Source organism: Salvelinus namaycush, unplaced genomic scaffold (genome assembly GCF_016432855.1).
Source record: "Salvelinus namaycush isolate Seneca unplaced genomic scaffold, SaNama_1.0 Scaffold1535, whole genome shotgun sequence".
Classification (NCBI taxonomy): domain Eukaryota; kingdom Metazoa; phylum Chordata; class Actinopteri; order Salmoniformes; family Salmonidae; genus Salvelinus; species Salvelinus namaycush.
In genome coordinates, this window is record NW_024058270.1 from 28,783 (window position 1) to 51,283 (window position 22,501).

At 51.0% G+C, this 22,501-nt stretch overlaps 3 non-coding genes across 3 annotated transcripts; all 3 read left to right on the forward strand.

Moving 5' to 3' along the window:
* Positions 1–16,731: 16,731 nt before the first annotated feature.
* Positions 16,732–16,803, forward strand: trnat-ugu. The gene has a single exon. It is a non-coding gene; the product is annotated as a tRNA-Thr (tRNA).
* Positions 16,804–18,110: 1,307 nt separating this feature from the next.
* Positions 18,111–18,182, forward strand: trnaa-cgc. The gene has a single exon. It is a non-coding gene; the product is annotated as a tRNA-Ala (tRNA).
* A 462-nt stretch (positions 18,183–18,644) lies between these two features.
* Positions 18,645–18,716, forward strand: trnat-ugu. Its single transcript has one exon. It is a non-coding gene; the product is annotated as a tRNA-Thr (tRNA).
* The last annotated feature ends 3,785 nt before the right edge of the window (positions 18,717–22,501 follow it).

Here is a 22,501-nt window from a genome sequence, read left to right on the forward strand (position 1 = left end):
TGTTTACAGTCGCAGGTCGACGGGGTCTTCCAGAGCAACACGGTGTTGACGATCCCCACTTTCCACGTGACGGTAGCATTGCTACGGGCTCACGGGTGCGTGTTATACAGTAATTCACCAGGTGATCAAAAGTCAGATCATGGCTCGTATACACTGTGAAGGTATAAGGGAAAGCCCTAGGTCTATCTGTTAGAGTCCCCGCTAGGTTGTTGAAGGTCTCTAAAGTGGTGACGGTATACGTTTCAGTCATTCCTTCCGTAGGGAAAGGTGAGACGGGGGAGAGTATCTCTCTGACACTTGGTTCACCTAGAGTTTGGCTTCCAGCTGAGTTGTCTACCTCCTCGTAGCACTTTCTTGCGTCGTGGTCGAGTTTCAACAAACCTTCATCTCCTAACCCTTCTTTATCTCCAACGTGTAGCTCTTTGCATTCTCGATCCTCTTCGAGTTGAGCCTCTCTGTCTGTGGCGTATTTCCAGTGGGAAAATGAGATATGATCTACCCCGACCAAGGGGATGCCATGGAGGGACTGGTGATCCTCAGCACTGCGGTCCAATAGTCCCCCTGTATCTAGCATTTGGCTAAGTTCCGGGGGTTCCAAGCTAACCTTATCGGAGTAGTACAGACCAAGAGCACGGTTGTATAGAGGGTAGTGATGCATGACATCGTACCGCTTGCTGAGCATATCGCTTACGGTCTGGGAAAATAGAGAGTGTAGCTGTTCACCGAGCTGAAGTTCCTCATCCTGTTGGTACTGTGTGTAGTGTTCTAGAAAGCTTGCGCATGTGACACCCTTCGACATACACATAGCCACAAAATCACCCTGGGTAGCTACAGATTGCAGGTCTGGGATTTGCTCCAAAGACTCAAAACATATGTCTCGTCCCAGTAGGCAGGTTGTGTTACCCAATCCCCCGATGGTAACATCAGCTAGTACCCTGGTGAGGTGGCCCGTCGTGTCATTAAAGTCTGAGGCTAATATGCAGGCACGCAACAGGTCTCCTCCTCGCAGGATTAAAGCACTAGGAGCCGTGTTCCACACGTGCCACTGCCCAGTCCGGCACCCTAGGGTGAAGTAACAAGTCACTGGGTGCTTTCCAGATGTGTTATTGTCATTTAGGGTATATTGTCTCGGTTTCAGAACCTGTACCTTGTTCACGTTAGACTGCATGATCCCTAAACAAGAGACATATTAGATGGGAACAGACAATACATCGGCTTATATATGAGGGATTGCTTTGATGTTCACATCATGGGCTATGTGAAAGGGGTTGGATATAAGCACTGTATGTTACACAGAATAAACCAATAACACATGTCCATGTCAAAGGTATCAGATTTTATTTGTACACACAATGGGACATTGGCCTGTTGTACATGGTAAATAAAGCATTCAGCGGTTGTGTGTAAACGATAACAACAAGGTCTATGTACATTCCAATTATACACCCAGTGGTTAGTGTTCCAGGACCAGTGTTTTATAGTTACACCTTTAGGTCGTACAGACTATCTTTAAGCTTGCTTATCAGCTGTGTCATTTTCCTATAACAATCAGGGGCATGAGCTCCGGACAAGTTTCCACACATGTAACACCAGTGTCGTTCAGCCAGTGTGACATATATCAGGAACTTCACTTCAACTTTAGGACGATTCCAAGCGTCTGGGGCAGTAATCACGTGTGGGTGCGCTATGAACCCCCTGCGGAATCTCTCTTGTCCTATCTCAATCTTTAGCCGGTCAGGGCTGTAGTTTGCCTTTAGGTATGGACACTCTCCTTTGGTAAAGAAAGCGTGTTGATTCAGAAACGTGTCACCTGGCACGAAGTCTGATATACCCACATTGCAACTGGAACACTGGTGACTGTCTCTGTTTCCGGTGTATTCCATGTTGGTTGGGTCTCCCAACCAGGCAAACCTCGATAGGTTGGATCTGCAGCCTACAACAGTGTCGGATTTAGCGTTGGCTGCTGATGTTACGGTAGCCTCCTGTTTCGAAGGAAGCCCCATCATTATTGCTTCAAGGGCGAAGAACGATTTGTCACCAGGTTGCACGTTCTTCCCTCCGTTTGTTCTGGTCATCCATTCAATCCGCCCCGTCATGTTAGCATCAAAGTATGGGTCGATACCGGTAGCAACGTATTTTCCATTTTTGAAAACAATATCGCTGTGGATTGTGGGTTCTCCGACAAGTTCCTGTTTTTTTGGTGGCCATTCCATGACCGTTTCTTCCTGTGTACGTAGAAGCTGAAACAGTACTACAGATCACAGAGCGCTACCTGACCGTGACACTCTGTATAGTGAGTAAATATGGTTACACAAGGGTATATAACAACTGGAAGAGGGTTTGGTCATTCCTCTCTTTATGTGGTTGGACAAATGGAAATGGTCTCGATTTTAAACTCGAGCGTTCAACATTTTCCAAGTGCGAGGTTGACACGGGAGCCCCGAGCCCATCAGAAACAGGCAACGTCGGGCCCGATCGGCTCCTCGTGACGGTTGGACAGATGAAAACGGTCACGTTTTTAAACTCGAGCGTTCAACTTTTTCCAAGTGCCAGGTTGACACGGGAGCCCCGAGGCCATCCGAAACAGGCAACGTCGGGCCCGATCGGCTCCTCGTGACGGTTGGACAGATGAAAACGGTCTCGATTTTAAACACGAGCCGTCAACATTTTCCAAGAGCCAGGTAGACACAGGAGCCCCGAGGCCCTCCGAAACCGGCAAATTATTGAGCCAGGGACAGAAATACGGAGGGTGAGAGAGGGAAAGTTAGAAGAAGGGTGGGAGGGAAATAGCCCTAAATTGAGCTTGAGGAAGAAATAGGGCGAGTGAGAGAGAGAGAGAGAGCTAGAAAAAGGTGGGAGGGAAAATAGCCCTAAATTGAGCTTGAGGAAGAAATAGGGCGAGTGAGAGAGAGAGAGAGAGAGCTAGAAAAAGGTGGGAGGGAAAATAGCCCAATCGGCTCCCCGTGACGGTTGGACAAATGGAAACGGTCTCGATTTTCAACTCGAGCCGTCAACTTTTTCCAAGTGCGAGGTAACACGGGAGCCCCACAGCCCTCCGAAACAGGCAACGTCGGGCCCGATCGGCTCCTCGTGACGGTTGGACAGATGAAAACGGTCTCGATTTTAAACACGAGCGTTCAACATTTTCCAAGAGCCAGGTAGACACAGGAGCCCCGAGGCCCTCCGAAACAGGCAACGTCGGGCCCGATCGGCTCCTCGTGACGGTTGGACAGATGAAAACGGTCTCGATTTTAAACACGAGCCGTCAACATTTTCCAAGAGCCAGGTAGACACAGGAGCCCCGAGGCCCTCCGAAACAGGCAAATTATTGAGCCAGGGACAGAAATACGGAGGGTGAGAGAGGGAAAGTTAGAAGAAGGGTGGGAGGGAAAATAGCCCTAAATTGAGCAAGAGGCAGAAATAGGGCGAGTGACAGAGAGAGAGAGAAAGCTAGAAAAAGGTGGGAGGGAAAATAGCCCTAAATTGAGCTGGAGGAAGAAATAGGGCGAGTGAGAGAGAGAGAGAGAGAGCTAGAAAAAGGTGGGAGGGAAAATAGCCCAATCGGCTCCCCGTGACGGTTGGACAAATGGAAACGGTCTCGATTTTCAACTCGAGCCGTCAACATTTTCCAAGAGCCAGGTAGACACAGGAGCCCCGAGGCCCTCCGAAACAGGCAAATTATTGAGCCAGGGACAGAAATACGGAGGGTGAGAGAGGGAAAGTTAGAAGAAGGGTGGGAGGGAAAATAGCCCTAAATTGAGCAAGAGGCAGAAATAGTGCGAGTGACAGAGAGAGAGAGAAAGCTAGAAAAAGGTGGGAGGGAAAATAGCCCTAAATTGAGCTGGAGGAAGAAATAGGGCGAGTGAGAGAGAGAGAGAGAGAGCAATGAAAAGGTGGGAGGGAAAATAGCCCAATCGGCTCCCCGTGACGGTTGGACAGATGAAAACGGTCTCGATTTTAAACTCGAGCGTTCAACTTTTTCCAAGTGCGAGGTTGACACGGGAGCCCCGGGCCCATCCGAAACAGGCAACGTCGGGCCCGATCGGCTCCTCGTGACGGTTGGACAGATGAAAACGGTCTCGATTTTAAACTCGAGCGTTCAACTTTTTCCAAGTGCCAGGTAGACACAGGAGCCCGAGGCCATCCGAAACAGGCAACGTCGGGCCCGATCGGCTCCTCGTGACGGTTGGACAGATGAAAACGGTCTCGATTTTAAACACGAGCCGTCAACATTTTCCAAGAGCCAGGTAGACACAGGAGCCCCGAGGCCCTCCGAAACAGGCAACGTCGGGCCCGATCGGCTCCTCGTGACGGTTGGACAGATGAAAACGGTCTCGATTTTAAACACGAGCCGTCAACATTTTCCAAGAGCCAGGTAGACACAGGAGCCCCGAGGCCCTCCGAAACAGGCAAATTATTGAGCCAGGGACAGAAATACGGAGGGTGAGAGAGGGAAAGTTAGAAGAAGGGTGGGAGGGAAAATAGCCCTAAATTGAGCAAGAGGCAGAAATAGGGCGAGTGACAGAGAGAGAGAGAAAGCTAGAAAAAGGTGGGAGGGAAAATAGCCCTAAATTGAGCTGGAGGAAGAAATAGGGCGAGTGAGAGAGAGAGAGAGAGCTAGAAAAAGGTGGGAGGGAAAATAGCCCAATCGGCTCCCCGTGACGGTTGGACAAATGGAAATGGTCTCGATTTTCAACTCGAGCCGTCAACTTTTTCCAAGTGCGAGGTAAACACGGGAGCCCCACAGCCCTCCGAAACAGGCAACGTCGGGCCCGATCGGCTCCTCGTGACGGTTGGACAAATGAAAACGGTCTCGATTTTAAACACGAGCCGTCAACATTTTCCAAGAGCGAGGTAGACACGGGAGCCCCGAGGCCATCCGAAACAGGCAACGTCGGGCCCGATCGGCTCCCGGGAGGGAAAATAGCCCAAAACAGTGTTGAGCCAGAGGCAGACATAGGAGAGAGAGAGAGAGAGAGAGAAGAAAGCTAAAAAAAATGGTGGGAGGGAATAAAGCCCTAAATTGAGCCAGAGGCAGAGAGAGAGAGAGAGAGGAAAAGCTAGAAATAAGGTGGGAGGGAAAATAGCCCGAAACAGTGGCATTGGACAGATGAGCCATGTTTGGATAGATGGGATTTGTCTCTGTTGGATATTTGAACTCGGTTTGGAAACATGAGACATTGCCCCGTTGGACATTTGAACTCGGTTTGGAACCATGAGTAGAGGCAGGGACAGTAGGGACAGTGAGAGCGAGAGAAAGCTAAAAAAAAGGTGGGAGGGAATAATGCCCTAAATTGAGCCAGAGGCAGACATAGGAGAGAGAGAGAGAGAAGAAAGCTAAAAAAAAAGGGTGGGAGGGAATAAAGCCCTAAATTGAGCCAGAGGCAGAGAGAGAGAGGAAAAGCTAGAAATAAGGTGGGAGGGAAAATAGCCCGAAACAGTGGCATTGGACAGATGAGCCATGTTTGGATAGATGGGATTTGTCTCTGTTGGATATTTGAACTCGGTTTGGAAACATGAGACATTGCCCCGTTGGACATTTGAACTCGGTTTGGAACCATGAGTAGAGGCAGGGACAGTAGGGACAGTGAGAGCGAGAGAAAGCTAAAAAAAAGGGTGGGAGGGAATAATGCCCTAAATTGAGCCAGAGGCAGAGAGAGAGAGAGAGAGAGAGAGAGAGGAAAAGCTAGAAATAAGGTGGGAGGGAAAATAGCCCGAAACAGTGGCATTGGACAGATGAGCCATGTTTGGATAGATGGGATTTGTCTCTGTTGGATATTTGAACTCGGTTTGGAAACATGAGACATTGCCCCGTTGGACATTTGAACTCGGTTTGGAACCATGAGTAGAGGCAGGGACAGTAGGGACAGTGAGAGAGAGGAAAAGCTAGAAATAAGGTGGGAGGGAAAATAGCCCGAAACAGTGGCATTGGACAGATGAGCCATGTTTGGATAGATGGGATTTGTCTCTGTTGGATATTTGAACTCGGTTTGGAAACATGAGTAGAGGCAGGGACAGTAGGGACAGTGAGAGAGAGGAAAAGCTAGAAATAAGGTGGGAGGGAAAATAGCCCGAAACAGTGGCATTGGACAGATGAGCCATGTTTGGATAGATGGGATTTGTCTCTGTTGGATATTTGAACTCGGTTTGGAAACATGAGACATTGCCCCGTTGGACATTTGAACTCGGTTTGGAACCATGAGTAGAGGCAGGGACAGTAGGGACAGTGAGAGAGAGGAAAAGCTAGAAATAAGGTGGGAGGGAAAATAGCCCGAAACAGTGGCATTGGACAGATGAGCCATGTTTGGATAGATGGGATTTGTCTCTGTTGGATATTTGAACTCGGTTTGGAAACATGAGTAGAGGCAGGGACAGTAGGGACAGTGAGAGAGAGGAAAAGCTAGAAATAAGGTGGGAGGGAAAATAGCCCGAAACAGTGGCATTGGACAGATGAGCCATGTTTGGATAGATGGGATTTGTCTCTGTTGGATATTTGAACTCGGTTTGGAAACATGAGACATTGCCCCGTTGGACATTTGAACTCGGTTTGGAACCATGAGTAGAGGCAGGGACAGTAGGGACAGTGAGAGAGAGGAAAAGCTAGAAATAAGGTGGGAGGGAAAATAGCCCGAAACAGTGGCATTGGACAGATGAGCCATGTTTGGATAGATGGGATTTGTCTCTGTTGGATATTTGAACTCGGTTTGGAAACATGAGTAGAGGCAGGGACAGTAGGGACAGTGAGAGAGAGGAAAAGCTAGAAATAAGGTGGGAGGGAAAATAGCCCGAAACAGTGGCATTGGACAGATGAGCCATGTTTGGATAGATGGGATTTGTCTCTGTTGGATATTTGAACTCGGTTTGGAAACATGAGACATTGCCCCGTTGGACATTTCAACTCGGTTTGGAACCATGAGTAGAGGCAGGGACAGTAGGGACAGTGAGAGCGAGAGAAAGCTAAAAAAAAGGGTGGGAGGGAATAATGCCCTAAATTGAGCCAGAGGCAGAGAGAGAGAGAGAGAGAGAGAGGAAAAGCTAGAAATAAGGTGGGAGGGAAAATAGCCCGAAACAGTGGCATTGGACAGATGAGCCATGTTTGGATAGATGGGATTTGTCTCTGTTGGATATTTGAACTCGGTTTGGAAACATGAGACATTGCCCCGTTGGACATTTGAACTCGGTTTGGAACCATGAGTAGAGGTAGGGACAGTGAGAGAGAGGAAAAGCTAGAAATAAGGTGGGAGGGAAAATAGCCCGAAACAGTGGCATTGGACAGATGAGCCATGTTTGGATAGATGGGATTTGTCTCTGTTGGATATTTGAACTCGGTTTGGAAACATGAGACATTGCCCCGTTGGACATTTGAACTCGGTTTGGAACCATGAGTAGAGGCAGGGACAGTAGGGACAGTGAGAGCGAGAGAAAGCTAAAAAAAAGGGTGGGAGGGAATAATGCCCTAAATTGAGCCAGAGGCAGAGAGAGAGAGAGAGAGAGAGAGGAAAAGCTAGAAATAAGGTGGGAGGGAAAATAGCCCGAAACAGTGGCATTGGACAGATGAGCCATGTTTGGATAGATGGGATTTGTCTCTGTTGGATATTTGAACTCGGTTTGGAAACATGAGACATTGCCCCGTTGGACATTTGAACTCGGTTTGGAACCATGAGTAGAGGTAGGGACAGTGAGAGAGAGGAAAAGCTAGAAATAAGGTGGGAGGGAAAATAGCCCGAAACAGTGGCATTGGACAGATGAGCCATGTTTGGATAGATGGGATTTGTCTCTGTTGGATATTTGAACTCGGTTTGGAAACATGAGACATTGCCCCGTTGGACATTTGAACTCGGTTTGGAACCATGAGTAGAGGCAGGGACAGTAGGGACAGTGAGAGAGAGGAAAAGCTAAAAAAAAAAGGGTGGGAGGGAATAATGCCCTAAATTGAGCCAGAGGCAGACATAGGAGAGAGAGAGAGAAGAAAGCTAAAAAAAAGGGTGGGAGGGAATAAAGCCCTAAATTGAGCCAGAGGCAGAGAGAGAGAGAGAGAGAGAGAGAGAGAGAGAGGAAAAGCTAGAAATAAGGTGGGAGGGAAAACAGCCCGAAACAGTGGCATTGGACAGATGAGCCATGTTTGGATAGATGGGATTTGTCTCTGTTGGATATTTGAACTCGGTTTGGAAACATGAGACATTGCCCCGTTGGAAAGAGGAGCCACGGGTGGATAGATAGTTTTGGTCTCTGTTGGATATTTGAACTCGGTTTGGAAACATGAGTCATGCTTAGATAGCTCAGCTGTAGCAAACAGTGTTGAGTTACTGTGGTTGAAGGTTATTTTATCCAGCCAGTGGTAGGTGATGTCACTACAAACTGCCATGTAAAAGCCCTTACGCAAGGCATATCCACTTCACAACTCTGGAGACTTTGAGAGAGGTCTAACAGGCTCCCATTCTACCCAATTGACTACAGTGGGCCACCAGTTGTTTAAAGGCTGGTTCATATGAAACACAAGAACTGTCTATAAGAAGTGATAGACATCGATAGATACGGAACATACCGACCATGGCCGGTGTAACCACAAAATATATTGTGGCAGACCACCCTCCTTGGTATTACAAATCGGATTACAAAGATGTGTTCACTTGTAAAAGTACACAAGGACTGTTTGATAAAGTGGTCGACCTGATGATGTGTAAGCAACAGGCACTTTCGGAGAGAGAGAAAAGGTACAAACCAAAAACAATCCATAAGATTATCAGGGATATGGTAATCAAGGACTCTAACAACATACAACAACAACCGTCGTGCTTGTTATTGCTTGCGCTGATGGACCTAGTGGACATTGAAAGTGGTACAGGCGTTGACTCTATGTCAGGTCTAGACAAGGCTGGTCTCAAGCACGTGCTACTGGCATACGGTAACTACACAAACTTCTATATACCGACTAAAGAACTGATAAGTCCCAAGGGTAAGAAGGTGATTCCAGTGGTCACACAGTACTCTGAAAAACACAACTTTGTCTACTGCGACAGGAACAGGTCCATGATTGGAACCTACACCGTTGGCTTCCCGACAAACGGGAAAGTCAATGGCAAGTCATACTTCGTCCAAGAGGTACTGTTTGTCCCGGGACTCGGGAGCCTGGAGTTGCTGAAAAGTGTCACTGGTAGCATGTTCGAGTTTTGGGACTTGACCCTGGAGGTGCCCACTCACTCCACAGCACTCACGCCTTCCTTTCAACAGATTCAGCCTGTCCAGTTGTTACTCACGGAGGACAATACAATGTCCACCCAGGTTCTAGTCTCTCACATGGAAGAGATAGCCCCCATGTGCTGCGTAGTAGGCACTGCTTCGGCTGACATGATGAAGAAAAAGAGGGAGACAAGGGTTGATTGTTTCACGGAAAATGAAGTGATATGTGACCTAAAGCACTTCCATTATGAGAACCATGCTACTCGTACTGTCTACTTCAGAAGGAGCAGCAAGTTCCTGGATGGCAAGCGGGTGAACCTGGTACCTGTTGTCGTACTGAGAAAGGGCCAGGATCTGGCTCCTGAATTGTACGTGTCTACTACTGTGAGGTTTTGCAGGGCCGTGAAGCAATCGTGCGTCAAGGGCAATGGTGAGCTGGTGAGCTGTTGGAATGACACGCTAAAGGAGCTTGGGAGAGACACGTTTATCACCGGGCCCGAAATGTATCAGGAGATACACAATCCCGCATTGGCAGCGTTCATCAAGCGTGTGAATCCAACCAGCTGGTGCAATTACATACCAAAGCACGTGGAGAGTATGATTAGTGACCCTATCATGGTGGAAGTGGTAGAATTGGCCATTATATATATGGACTGTAAGATCCCCAACGCGTTTGCCGTGGCAGAGCTACTATATTGCCCGCTTCAGAAGGTGAAAGATTACGTACGGTTCTGGGACACGTACAACTCTGACAAGATCATTCACACGGCCGTAAATAAGAAGCGTGCCAGTATGGTGGAGCAGCAGATGAGGAAGGACTGGTTAGAGTTGGCTCAAATTACGTCCAGATACATGCGACAGAGATATGGTAACGATGGAAATCTCGAAATGGCTTCAGCATGTGAAGAGTTGTTCAACCCCCACACACCCAACAATGTAGCCAAATCCCAGAAGACCTGGCAATCCCTGATCAAACATGATACAAACAAGATCAAGGACAAGGACTTGGTACAGATGTATGCCACTGCCAAAGTGCTATTTGTAAAACTCCGCACTTGTCTCAACAAATTAAAGAAATACCAGAAGGTAGGAGAGGGAGAGAGGTGTGATCCGGAGAGCGGATCATCCTCACCACACTCTACCCAAGTGCAAGACCCTGATGTGTCCTCTAAGAGTCCGGCTCATGTCGACGATCACAGCGAAGACGAAACTGGACATGGTGACAGTGAGAAGACTGACACTTGTTACTCTATAGTCACACCTGAAACAATTCCCATTTTGACGTGGATCAAGAACCTTCCCACTCTACTGCTGAGTGAACCTTGGTTGAAAGAGGAAAGTCTCAGGAGAGATGCTGTTTGTACTCTCCTCGGATTGGATAACACCCTTTTGGACAAAAGACACGGGGACATCCTCACCAATTGGGTCAGCAACAACCGAACCATTGTAAATACACTTCAGAGCCACGGCTTGCAGGACAGACTCAGCAAAGCCCTGATTGATACCTTAGAGGCTATGTCCACCAACAACTGGAGACGCAAGATGGCACTATCCTTCCAGGGTACCTGGTGTCAACCGGGGGATGATTCAGCGCAACCGGTGGCCAAACTGTCCAGAGAGATTAAGCCTGGAGCTGAGAGGAAGAAAAATGATTCGGGTAGCACACACATTATTGGCAAATCTACTAAGAAAGAAAGGCCTTTTCACAAGACCAAAGTGGTAAATCGGGATCGCTCCGCTCATCAGTCAAAAAGGTCATTGGGTATAAAGTCATCCTGGTGGAAGGGTTTCCTAAAATACCAACAATCAACAGAGAACAGAAGGCAACCCAAGTACAGTGGCGACGATGACCACCCTTGGCTGAGCCAGGCCGAGGAAGTCTCCAGTGAAGAGGAGGAAGAGTGTAATGTGGATGAAAGTAACATCCCCGGTGACGAGTTGGAGGCTACAATGGGCTACGACGACAGCGAGACCCTTGACGAATACGATTACAGTGACCCATTCATAGATGACCGATCTACTGTTGAAGAACAAAGCAGCGAAGAGGAAGAGGAGGATGATGCATTCTGTGCTCAGGTGAAAAAGAGGGCAAAAGTGGCTAAGTCTAAAACCAAGAATGTTAAGCGGAGATATAGGCACAACAGCTGGTCACAGTCAGAGTCCGAACAAGAGTCCGAACAGGATGCCCATACCTCTAAGCCTAGCTGTAGTGGGTTGAGAGAGGAAAGGAACATCTGTAAGCGCGCACTGCTATCCGACTCGGACGATTCTATAAAGCAAGATTACAAGCGTGTCAAACTCACAAAAGCCAACCGCTGGCATCACAAGAGAGAATCTAAAAGGAGCAGGAGGGACAAGGGGTGTAAAGAGACGAATCTCAAGTTCGTAGGAAGGAAAGATAAAGCCTGTGCTAAAAAGAGACTGGACAAGTCTAACACAAGGTGTGAAACTGTAAAGACCACTAAGCGGATACAAACCCACAATCGAGATTCACACCAATACAAAAAGAAACTGTCCGTTCCTGAAGAAGATGAGGACGACTACCAAGGGGAGGGACCCACTCGGCAAAGTATAAAAAGGGTGCCTTGTTCCAAGTCAAAAGGCACTCGCTCTCCAGTTATCTATACCGACTCAGAGCAGGAGGACATATGCACGCCTAAGAAGATACAAAAAAGCCCACTTGTCAATAGGCCCCGGGAGAACCTTGACAACCCAGGAGCCGACGTTTCCAAACCCCAGCAACTGGCCAACCTCCCAGGATTTTCAGGTTCACATCGGAGGTCGGATGTGTCACAAGTCAAAGTACACAGATTACATGTAGAGGCCGGGAAGGCAGCCAGGGTTACTGATCAAGCTGCCTGGCTAGCGGACACCACTCAACACGAGTGTTCGGATCAGGAGGAATACGGAGAGGATCACCATACCCATCGTGCCGAGCCTACATGCGCTGCCAAGTCAGAGTGCCAGTCAGAAGAGAACACGGGGTCTCAGTCAGAGGACGATTCCGAATTGGACTTTAATGATCAACTGGACAAAAAACCTGCAAGGGCAAGGTGTAGCGGATCTGAAACGGACTCTGCTGAAACTGAATATTTTGTGTCTATGTGATAACAGTTATGTCTTCCCATATAATAAAGAAGCAGCCTGTACGTGGGCCGAAAAGTGCTTACGTTATACGGTATTTAGAGGGGCTGGCTAACAGTGTCTCTGTCTCGCAGTTAGACGAACCGTGTACGTCTTCAGCAGTGCTGTCAGCTACGTATTCAACCTTGAGGTATAAAGAGGAGGAACCCAAGGTTGTTGTCAATACCCTGGATAGGTATCTTGTAAGGAAATGATACCAATGTGTTTACTTTGATATGGAAATATGTTAACCTGTGTGACTGCCCTATACCGAAAGGTATACCCATCCTTGTATGACATAACCCTCCCGTTGTCCTCCTATTATGCCTAGCACACAGTGTCCCCCCCGGGTCACCCTGTCCCGTCTTGGCTAAAGGCCCAGTGGGCACAAGTGTGACAGTATGGGTGTGAACAGCCTTTGCAGATGTATTTCTTACACCTGCAGCACGCGGTGTGTGTCTTGGCGTCCTTCTTGGGTGGGCAGAGCTGACACCTCTTCCTCTTACTCGCCTCCAGCCGGGCGGCCGGGGCTGGGTCGGAGGCGGCGGCCGGGCCGACGGCTTGCTCAAGGGCTTGCGGACGAGCCTCGGCGGATACACGCTCGCCCCGTATGACTTTGACAAGTGCTGAGGCGGCTTCGGTGCGGGGGAGACGCTGCCTTCTTTGGATCAAGGGCTTCACGAGCGCCTTTCCGAGCTGCTCCAGGAACACCCTCCTCTTGTTCCGCTTCCCGGGCATCCAGTCGGGGTTGATCTCTCGCCATATGACAAAGGCGTTGTAGGAGGACACGTCGAGGATGTTGTGGAAGATGACCAGGGGCCAGCGGGCGGTCATCCGTCTGCAGCTGTAGGTGCCGACCACCTTGTCTAGGTTGTCCACGCCGCCCTTGTTGCAGTTGTAGTCTAGGATGAGGGCCGGCTTCCGGTCTCGGCGATCGCTAACGTCGGGCTCCGCGTGCCGCGTGCTCAGAAGCAGCACGTTCTTATTTCTCTTTGCCAGGTAGGACACTAGAGTGGCGGTGGGCGTGAAGGCGAACCTGGAGGACGAGACCTGTCTGTCCTTGGACTGGAGCAGCGCGGGAGGGAGCTCGGGCTTGTTCTTTCGCACCGTGCCCACCATGGTGAGGTTCCTCTCGAGGAGCCGCTGCCCGAGTTCGTAGGAGGTGAAGAAATTGTCACACGTGACGTTGTGACCGCCCGGCAGTCCCTCGGTCAGATCGAGGACGACGCGCGCACCCTGGTTCTTCTCGGGGCCTCCGCCGGCCGCCTTGCCGGTGTACACTTGCATCTTCCAAGCGTAGCTGGACTTGGCGTCGCAGGCCACCCACGACTTGATGCCGTATTTGGCAGGCTTGCTGGGAATGTACTGTCGGAAAGGACAGCGTCCTTTCGGCGAGGGAGAGGGGAGGGAGAGGAGAGGGAGAGGAGAGGGAGAGGAGATTAGCAGCGTCATACACAGATACATAGACTGCCCGTGCTCTCTACGCTACACGTACAAACACAGATACCAGCGTCATCGTTACCGGCTCACCATCGGGGCGCACTGCGTTTACGTTACACGCAGCCGCCTCCGCCGCCCGTGCTACTGCCGATTGCTACTACTGCCGATTGCTACTACTGCCCGTGCTACTACTGCCCGTGCTCCACGTTGCTACTCTTGCCGATTGCTACTACTGCCCGTGCTACTACTGCCCGTGCTCTCTATGCTACACGTACATAGACAGATACATTGACTGCCCGTGCTCTACGCTACACGTACAAACACAGATACATAGACTGCCCGTGCTCTCTACGCTACACGTACAAACACAGATACATAGACTGCCCGTGCTCTCTACGCTACGCGTACGTACACAGATACATAGACGGTACCTCTGAACGGGACCAGTTGTTCGTCCACCGTCACTTCGGGCCCCGGGTTGTAGAGGGCCTGCAGCCGCTCCTCCCACAGGTCCCACACCTCTCTTACGGCCGCCAGTCTGTCTGTGGCGAGTCTCGCGGGTCTCGACTGGCGGTCGTCGAATCGCAGCAGCCTCGAGTACTTGTGAAACGCCTTGAGCGGCATGGTGGCGCGGAACACGGTCCTGCCGCTCTCTGCGTCCCACAGGCTGGCCGCGGCCTCGCCTCGGGACCTGTAGACGCCGGCTAGGATCAGCAGCCCTACGTAGGCGCGCAGGTCGGTGGAGTCCATGGGTCGCCAGCCGTCGCCGTATTTTCTCACCCCCTGCAGATTCGTCATGTCCACGATGATCCTTTCTATCGCCGGTGTGACAAACAGACGGAAGGCGGACGCGATGTCGAGCGCTCGCGACGCGGCGTAGGCCGTGGGGCCCGCCGTCACGGCGGGGCAGGGCGGGCGGATGGCGCGGGGCCGGTCCGGGCCGCGATAGGCCACGGAGGACCATTTGATTTTGCCGTTTTTTGACAGCAACGTCTCCCTTTCTGGCTCTGGCTCTCTGGCTCTGTCTCGCTCTCGCTCTCTGTCTCTGGCTCGCTCTCTGTCTGGCTCTCTGTCTCGCTCTCGGGCAGCGGCCGCGTCTCCCTCTCGCTCTCCCTCCGGCTCTTCCTCCGAAGAGGAGCACGACCGCGAGGCCGAGTCGTCTTCGTAGTCGTCCGCGTCGCGCTCGGGGTTGTATTCCTCACCGTCTTCATCTTCCGAAACGTCCTCCTCTTCGGAATCGCAGTAGTCTTCTTCGTCTTCTTGGTCGACGCTGGAGGATATCTGTTCCAGGACCTGAGCCGCGCTGAAACCGGGACTGCGAGGCGTCGTAGGCGGAGGCAACACGCTCGGCGGGGTCGTATTCCTCGTCGTCGTCGTCGTCGTCCTCGTCGTCGTCCTCATCATCGTCCTCATCTTCTTCTTCTTCTTCTTGTTCTTCTTGTTCTTCTTCTTGTTCTTGTTCTTCTTCTTCTTCTTCCTGACAATATTAGTAGGCTCTCTACGCCCTGCTTACAGTCGTAGGCGGAGGGCTCACGCTCGGCGGGGTCGTATTCCTCCTCGTCGTCGTCCTCGTCCTCGTCCTCTTCTTCTTCTTCTTCTTCTTCTTCTTCTTCTTCTTCTTCTTCTTCTTCCTGACAATATTAGTAGCCTCTCTACGCCCTGCTTACGGTGGCCACGTGAATGGGACGAGGCACGCGAATGGACGAGGCGCGTGGTCTGCCCTGCCTGCTCCTTCGGCCCTTCGGCCCCTTCGGTCCCATCCGGGACGCTCGGCTGGCCTACCCGCGTGATAGCACCGAGGTCGTGCACAGAGTTGGTGGGGACAACTGGTCCCTGCCGGGGTCACTCAGACCCGGCCCAGACAGAGGGGAACAACTCCTAACACAGGCCCCGGGTCACTCCGACCCAGCTCAAGACAGGGGTAGGAGGGTTTACAACATACATCTTGCTAACGCCGCCGGGGTCACTCTGACCCCAGGCCCCCGGAACAGAGGGGAACAACTCATAACGCAGGGCCTACAACAGGGCCCGGGTCACTGTGACCCGGCCCAGACAGGGGTAGGAGGGTTACAACATACACCTTGCTAACGCTGCCAGAGTCTCTCTAACCCACACAGACACTGGGAATCGACTCGTAACGCTGGCCGGGGGTAACTCTGACCCGCCGAGGCAAGGGGAAGGTTGTGTAACAACAGCCATACCCGAAAGGCACAATTTCCACAACCAAGGGAAAGTAGTTTGTAGGGGGGGCGTTTTTAGATTCAATATCCAAACTCACACGGGGCCCAAGGGCCCGTATGGGGGACAGAGGGCCGTATTCGACACAGGCCCTTGCCCGGAATGTTGAGCGTGTCAATTTTGGGGCAGGACCTTTTACTAGTATCCAGCAGGTGGTGGTGTTGGGTCACTGTGACCCGGCCTGCCATGGTCTCTCTGACCCACACAGACACGGGGGAAGCGACTGGTAACGCTGCCGAGGGTCACTCTGACCCCTCTGACGTCACTATGACCCCGCCCACACAGGGGCAGGGGCAGGAGGGTTACAACATACACCTTGCTAACGCCGCCGGGGTCACTCTGACCCCTCTGACGTCACTATGACCCCGCCCACACAGGGGCAGGAGGGTTACAACATACACCTTGCTAACGCTGCCGGGGTCACTCCGACCCACACACAGACACGGGCAATCAACTCGGAACTGCCCGGGGTCGCTCTGACCCGCCGAGACAACGGGAGGGTTAAGAATTGCTGCTATCATTTCATTGTAGTTTCAATGGAGTGGTGTATATAAAAAGTACATTGTATTAATATTGCTTTTTATCTGCAAATGAAATGGGATGAAAGCTCAGAGGGGGAGTGCATGCTATTTATGTATGAGGTCCTCGGTTCAATCCCAAGATTCTCCACTGAGATTATTTGTGTGCCAAATTCACATTTACACAACTACTACTTTCCAGAATGTCGATAAATATCTTTATGCATGGAGTGGCATGGTGGCCAAGTGGTAAGGCGTCGGTCTTGTAAACCGAAGATCATGGGTTCAAGTCCCATCCGTGCCTTACTTAAAGACACATGATACCATGGAAATAAATGTACTTTCATTGGAGGACTTTGTCTACAAAGAAAGTATGGCAACACAGCTGTTATAGTAAGGGGTTGTGGCACCAAAGTTAATTCTCTGTCGAGTGTATATAGCTGGGCACATATATTTCCCTCAATAACTTTCAGTGTTGCCAAATTGGCAAGTATTCTGACTCCTCTAGCGACACATTTTCAATAAAGCGACTAGCGACAAATCTAGCGACTTTTTCTGGTGTTATTTGAGACTTTTGTTGACTCTGACGTGAAGCGGGTGCTGCCGTGGGCCCCATCCCCGTCCAAAAGCACTCACAGGTGGCCCAGTCCTCACGCAGCAGTCCCTCCCAGCTGCAGTCAGAGCAGAAGATGTTCACCCCTCCGCGTCCAGACTGCAAATGAATCGCGCATGCGGGAAGCCGCAGCTGCATGCCCCCGCCCTGGCTTACATTAAAAAAAATAACTATAAACCTGAATTAGGGCCAGACTAGTTACCATAATCTTCTCACATTGCCATTGACAGTTTTTTCTATTGTCTCTTTTTGGTCCATCTAGATTGTTAATGTAGATTGTATACAAAAATAAAATAAAAAATGATGGTTAAAAATGTTCATGTTTTACTGTGACTTGTTGTAGGCTCCTAAGTGGACCATAAGGTTAAAAACCAAACCAAATTAAGAAAACGAAACAAAAAAAATGTAATAAAAAAATAAGTAACTCCGCCAGAGTGTCTCTTTTGGGTCAATTTTTCCGGTCCCGAGCCAGGTTAAAGGAGGGTTGGAATTGTGACATAAAAAAAACAAGAATCGACAGAAGAAAGTTCATTTGTAGTTCTAAACATATTTAGGGTGTTTTTTACTCACTTTTTGTCTCTCCCACGATGTTATTCCTCTCTCCTACAGCGTCCGTCACTATTACATGCACATGGCCAATTATGCAAATTAGGCGATGACGTCATTTAGCGACTTCTGGCGACTTTTAGGACAGCCAATAGCTACTTTCCTTACTGAGGAGTTGGCAACACTGCTAAATTTAAACATCAGCTATCTGAGCAGCTAACCGATTGCTGCAGCTGTTACATAGCCCATCTGTAAATAGCCCACCCAATCTACCTACCTCATCCCCATATTGTTTTTATTTACTTTCTGCTCTTTTGCACACCAGTATTTCTACTTGCACATCATCATCTGCTCATCTATCACTCCAGTGTTAATTTGCTAAATTGTAATTACTTCGCTACTATGGCCTATTTATTGCCTTACCTCCTCACGCCATAGAAACTCAACAGAAAGGGGATGTAGCTCAGTGGTAGAGCGCATGCTTCGCATGTATGAGGTCCTGGGTTCAATCCCCAGCTTCTCCATTTTAAATTGTTGCATTGACACAACTCCTACAGAATGTTGAAGTTCTAAGCAGGAAACAGAGATGTGCTAAATAATTTGGTGTTGTAATCTGAAGAATATGCGTTCTATCCCTGGTCGTACATTTATAGAACAGAAGTGGCATGTTTGCCAACTTTTATGGCATCATTTTCAAAAACTGAAGTTCATGTGTTCCATCCCTGTCCGTGCCTTTATTAAGAATTGCTGCTATCATTTCATTGTAGTTTCAATGGAGTGGTGTATATAAAAAGTACATTGTATTAATATTGCTTTTTATCTGCAAATGAAATGGGATGAAAGCTCAGAGGGGGAGTGCATGCTATTTATGTATGAGGTCCTCGGTTCAATCCCAAGATTCTCCACTGAGATTATTTGTGTGCCAAATTCACATTTACACAACTACTACTTTCCAGAATGTTGATAAATATCTTGATGCATAGAGTGGCATGGTGGCCAAGTGGTAAGGCATCGGTCTTGTAAACCGAAGATCATGGGTTCAAATCCCATCCGTGCCTTAGTGAAAGACACATGATGCCATGGAAATAAATGTACTTTCATTGGAGGACTTTGTCTAAAAAGAAAGATGTATCAATATGGCATCACAGCTGTTATAGTAAGGGGTTGTGGCGCCAAGGTTAATTCTCTGACGACTGTATATAGCTGGGCACATATATTTCCCTCAATAACTTTCAGTGTTGCCAAATTAGCGACTTTGTTTCTATATTTAGCAAGTATTCAGACTCCTCTACCGACACATTTTCAAAAAAGCGACTAGCGACAAATCTAGCGACTTTTTCTGGTGTTATTTGAGACTTTTGTTGACTCTGACGTGAAGCGGGTGCTGCCGTGGGCCCCATCCCCGTCCAAAAGCACTCACAGGTGGCCCAGTCCTCACGCAGCAGTCCCTCCCAGCTGCAGTCAGAGCAGAAGATGTTCACCCCTCCGCGTCCAGACTGCAAATGAATCGCACATGCGGGAAGCCGCAGCTGGATGTTCCCGCCCTGGCTTACATTTAAAAAAATAACTATAAACCTGAATTAGGGCCAGACTAGTTACCATAATCTTCTCACATTGCCATTGACAGTTTTTTCTATTGTCTCTTTTTGGTCCATCTAGATTGTTAATGTAGATTGTATACAAAAAAATAAAAAATGTTATGGTTAAAAATGTTCATGTTTTACTGTGACTTGTTGTAGGCTCCTAAGTGGACCATAAGGTTAAAAACCAAACCAAATTAACCCTCCCGTTGTCCTCCTATTATGCCTAGCACACAGTGTCCCCCCCGGGTCACCCTGTCCCGTCTTGGCTAAAGGCCCAGTGGGCACAAGTGTGACAGTATGGGTGTGAACAGCCTTTGCAGATGTATTTCTTACACCTGCAGCACGCGGTGTGTGTCTTGGCGTCCTTCTTGGGTGGGCAGAGCTGACACCTCTTCCTCTTACTCGCCTCCAGCCGGGCGGCCGGGGCTGGGTCGGAGGCGGCGGCCGGGCCGACGGCTCGCTCAAGGGCTTGCGGACGAGCCTCGGCGGATACACGCTCGCCCCGTATGACTTTGACAAGTGCTGAGGCGGCTTCGGTGCGGGGGAGACGCTGCCTTCTTTGGATCAAGGGCTTCACGAGCGCCTTTCCGAGCTGCTCCAGGAACACCCTCCTCTTGTTCCGCTTCCCGGGCATCCAGTCGGGGTTGATCTCTCGCCATATGACAAAGGCGTTGTAGGAGGACACGTCGAGGATGTTGTGGAAGATGACCAGGGGCCAGCGGGCGGTCATCCGTCTGCAGCTGTAGGTGCCGACCACCTTGTCTAGGTTGTCCACGCCGCCCTTGTTGCAGTTGTAGTCTAGGATGAGGGCCGGCTTCCGGTCTCGGCGATCGCTAACGTCGGGCTCCGCGTGCCGCGTGCTCAGAAGCAGCACGTTCTTATTTCTCTTTGCCAGGTAGGACACTAGAGTGGCGGTGGGCGTGAAGGCGAACCTGGAGGACGAGACCTGTCTGTCCTTGGACTGGAGCAGCGCGGGAGGGAGCTCGGGCTTGTTCTTTCGCACCGTGCCCACCATGGTGAGGTTCCTCTCGAGGAGCCGCTGCCCGAGTTCGTAGGAGGTGAAGAAATTGTCACACGTGACGTTGTGACCGCCCGGCAGTCCCTCGGTCAGATCGAGGACGACGCGCGCGCCCTGGTTCTTCTCGGGGCCTCCGCCGGCCGCCTTGCCGGTGTACACTTGCATCTTCCAAGCGTAGCTGGACTTGGCGTCGCAGGCCACCCACGACTTGATGCCGTATTTGGCCGGCTTGCTGGGAATGTACTGTCGGAAAGGACAGCGTCCTTTCGGCGAGGGAGAGGGGAGGGAGAGGAGAGGGAGAGGAGAGGGAGAGGAGATTAGCAGCGTCATACACAGATACATAGACTGCCCGTGCTCTCTACGCTACACGTACAAACACAGATACCAGCGTCATCGTTACCGGCTCACCATCGGGGCGCACTGCGTTTACGTTACACGCAGCCGCCTCCGCCGCCCGTGCTACTGCCGATTGCTACTACTGCCGATTGCTACTACTGCCCGTGCTACTACTGCCCGTGCTCCACGTTGCTACTCTTGCCGATTGCTACTACTGCCCGTGCTACTACTGCCCGTGCTCTCTATGCTACACGTACATAGACAGATACATTGACTGCCCGTGCTCTACGCTACACGTACAAACACAGATACATAGACTGCCCGTGCTCTCTACGCTACACGTACAAACACAGATACATAGACTGCCCGTGCTCTCTACGCTACGCGTACAGTACACAGATGCATAGACGGTACCTCTGAACGGGACCAGTTGTTCGTCCACCGTCACTTCGGGCCCCGGGTTGTAGAGGGCCTGCAGCCGCTCCTCCCACAGGTCCCACACCTCTCTCACGGCCGCCAGTCTGTCGGTGGCGAGTCTCGCGGGTCTCGACTGGCGGTCGTCGAATCGCAGCAGCCTCGAGTACTTGTGAAACGCCTTGAGCGGCATGGTGGCGCGGAACACGGTCCTGCCGCTCTCGGCGTCCCACAGGCTGGCCGCGGCCTCGCCTCGGGACCTGTAGACGCCGGCTAGGATCAGCAGCCCTACGTAGGCGCGCAGGTCGGTGGAGTCCATGGGTCGCCAGCCGTCGCCGTATTTTCTCACCCCCTGCAGATTCGTCATGTCCACGATGATCCTTTCTATCGCCGGTGTGACAAACAGACGGAAGGCGGACGCGATGTCGAGCGCTCGCGACGCGGCGTAGGCCGTGGGGCCCGGCGTCACGGCGGGGCAGGGCGGGCGGATGGCGCGGGGCCGGTCCGGGCCGCGATAGGCCACGGAGGACCATTTGATTTTGCCGTTTTTTGACAGCAACGTCTCCCTTTCTGGCTCTGGCTCTCTGGCTCTGTCTCGCTCTCGCTCTCTGTCTCTGGCTCGCTCTCTGTCTGGCTCTCTGTCTCGCTCTCGGCAGCGGCCGCGTCTCCCTCTCGCTCTCCCTCCGGCTCTTCCTCCGAAGAGGAGCACGACCGCGAGGCCGAGTCGTCTTCGTAGTCGTCCGCGTCGCGCTCGGGGTTGTATTCCTCACCGTCTTCATCTTCCGAAACGTCCTCCTCTTCGGAATCGCAGTAGTCTTCTTCGTCTTCTTGGTCGACGCTGGAGGATATCTGTTCCAGGACCTGAGCCGCGCTGAAACCGGGACTGCGAGGCGTCGTAGGCGGAGGCAACACGCTCGGCGGGGTCGTATTCCTCGTCGTCGTCGTCGTCCTCGTCGTCGTCCTCATCATCGTCCTCATCTTCTTCTTCTTCTCGTTCTTGTTCTTCTTGTTCTTCTTGTTCTTGTTCTTCTTCTTCTTCTTCTTCTTCTTGACAATATTAGTAGGCTCTCTACGCCCTGCTTACTGTCGTAGGCGGAGGGCTCACGCTCGGCGGGGTCGTATTCCTCCTCGTCGTCGTCCTCGTCCTCGTCTTCTTCTTCTTCTTCTTCTTCTTCTTCTTCTTCTTCCTGACAATATTAGTAGCCTCTCTACGCCCTGCTTACGGTGGCCACGTGAATGGGACGAGGCACGCGAATGGACGAGGCGCGTGGTCGGCCCTGCCTGCTCCTTCGGGCCCTTCGGCCCCTTCGGTCCCATCCGGGACGCTCGGCTGGCCTCCCCGTGTGATAGCACCGAGGTCGTGCACTGAGTTGTTGGGGACAACTGGTCCCTGCCGGGGTCACTCAGACCCGGCCCAGACAGAGGGGAACAACTCCTAACACAGGCCCCGGGTCACTCCGACCCAGCTCAAGACAGGGGTAGGAGGGTTACA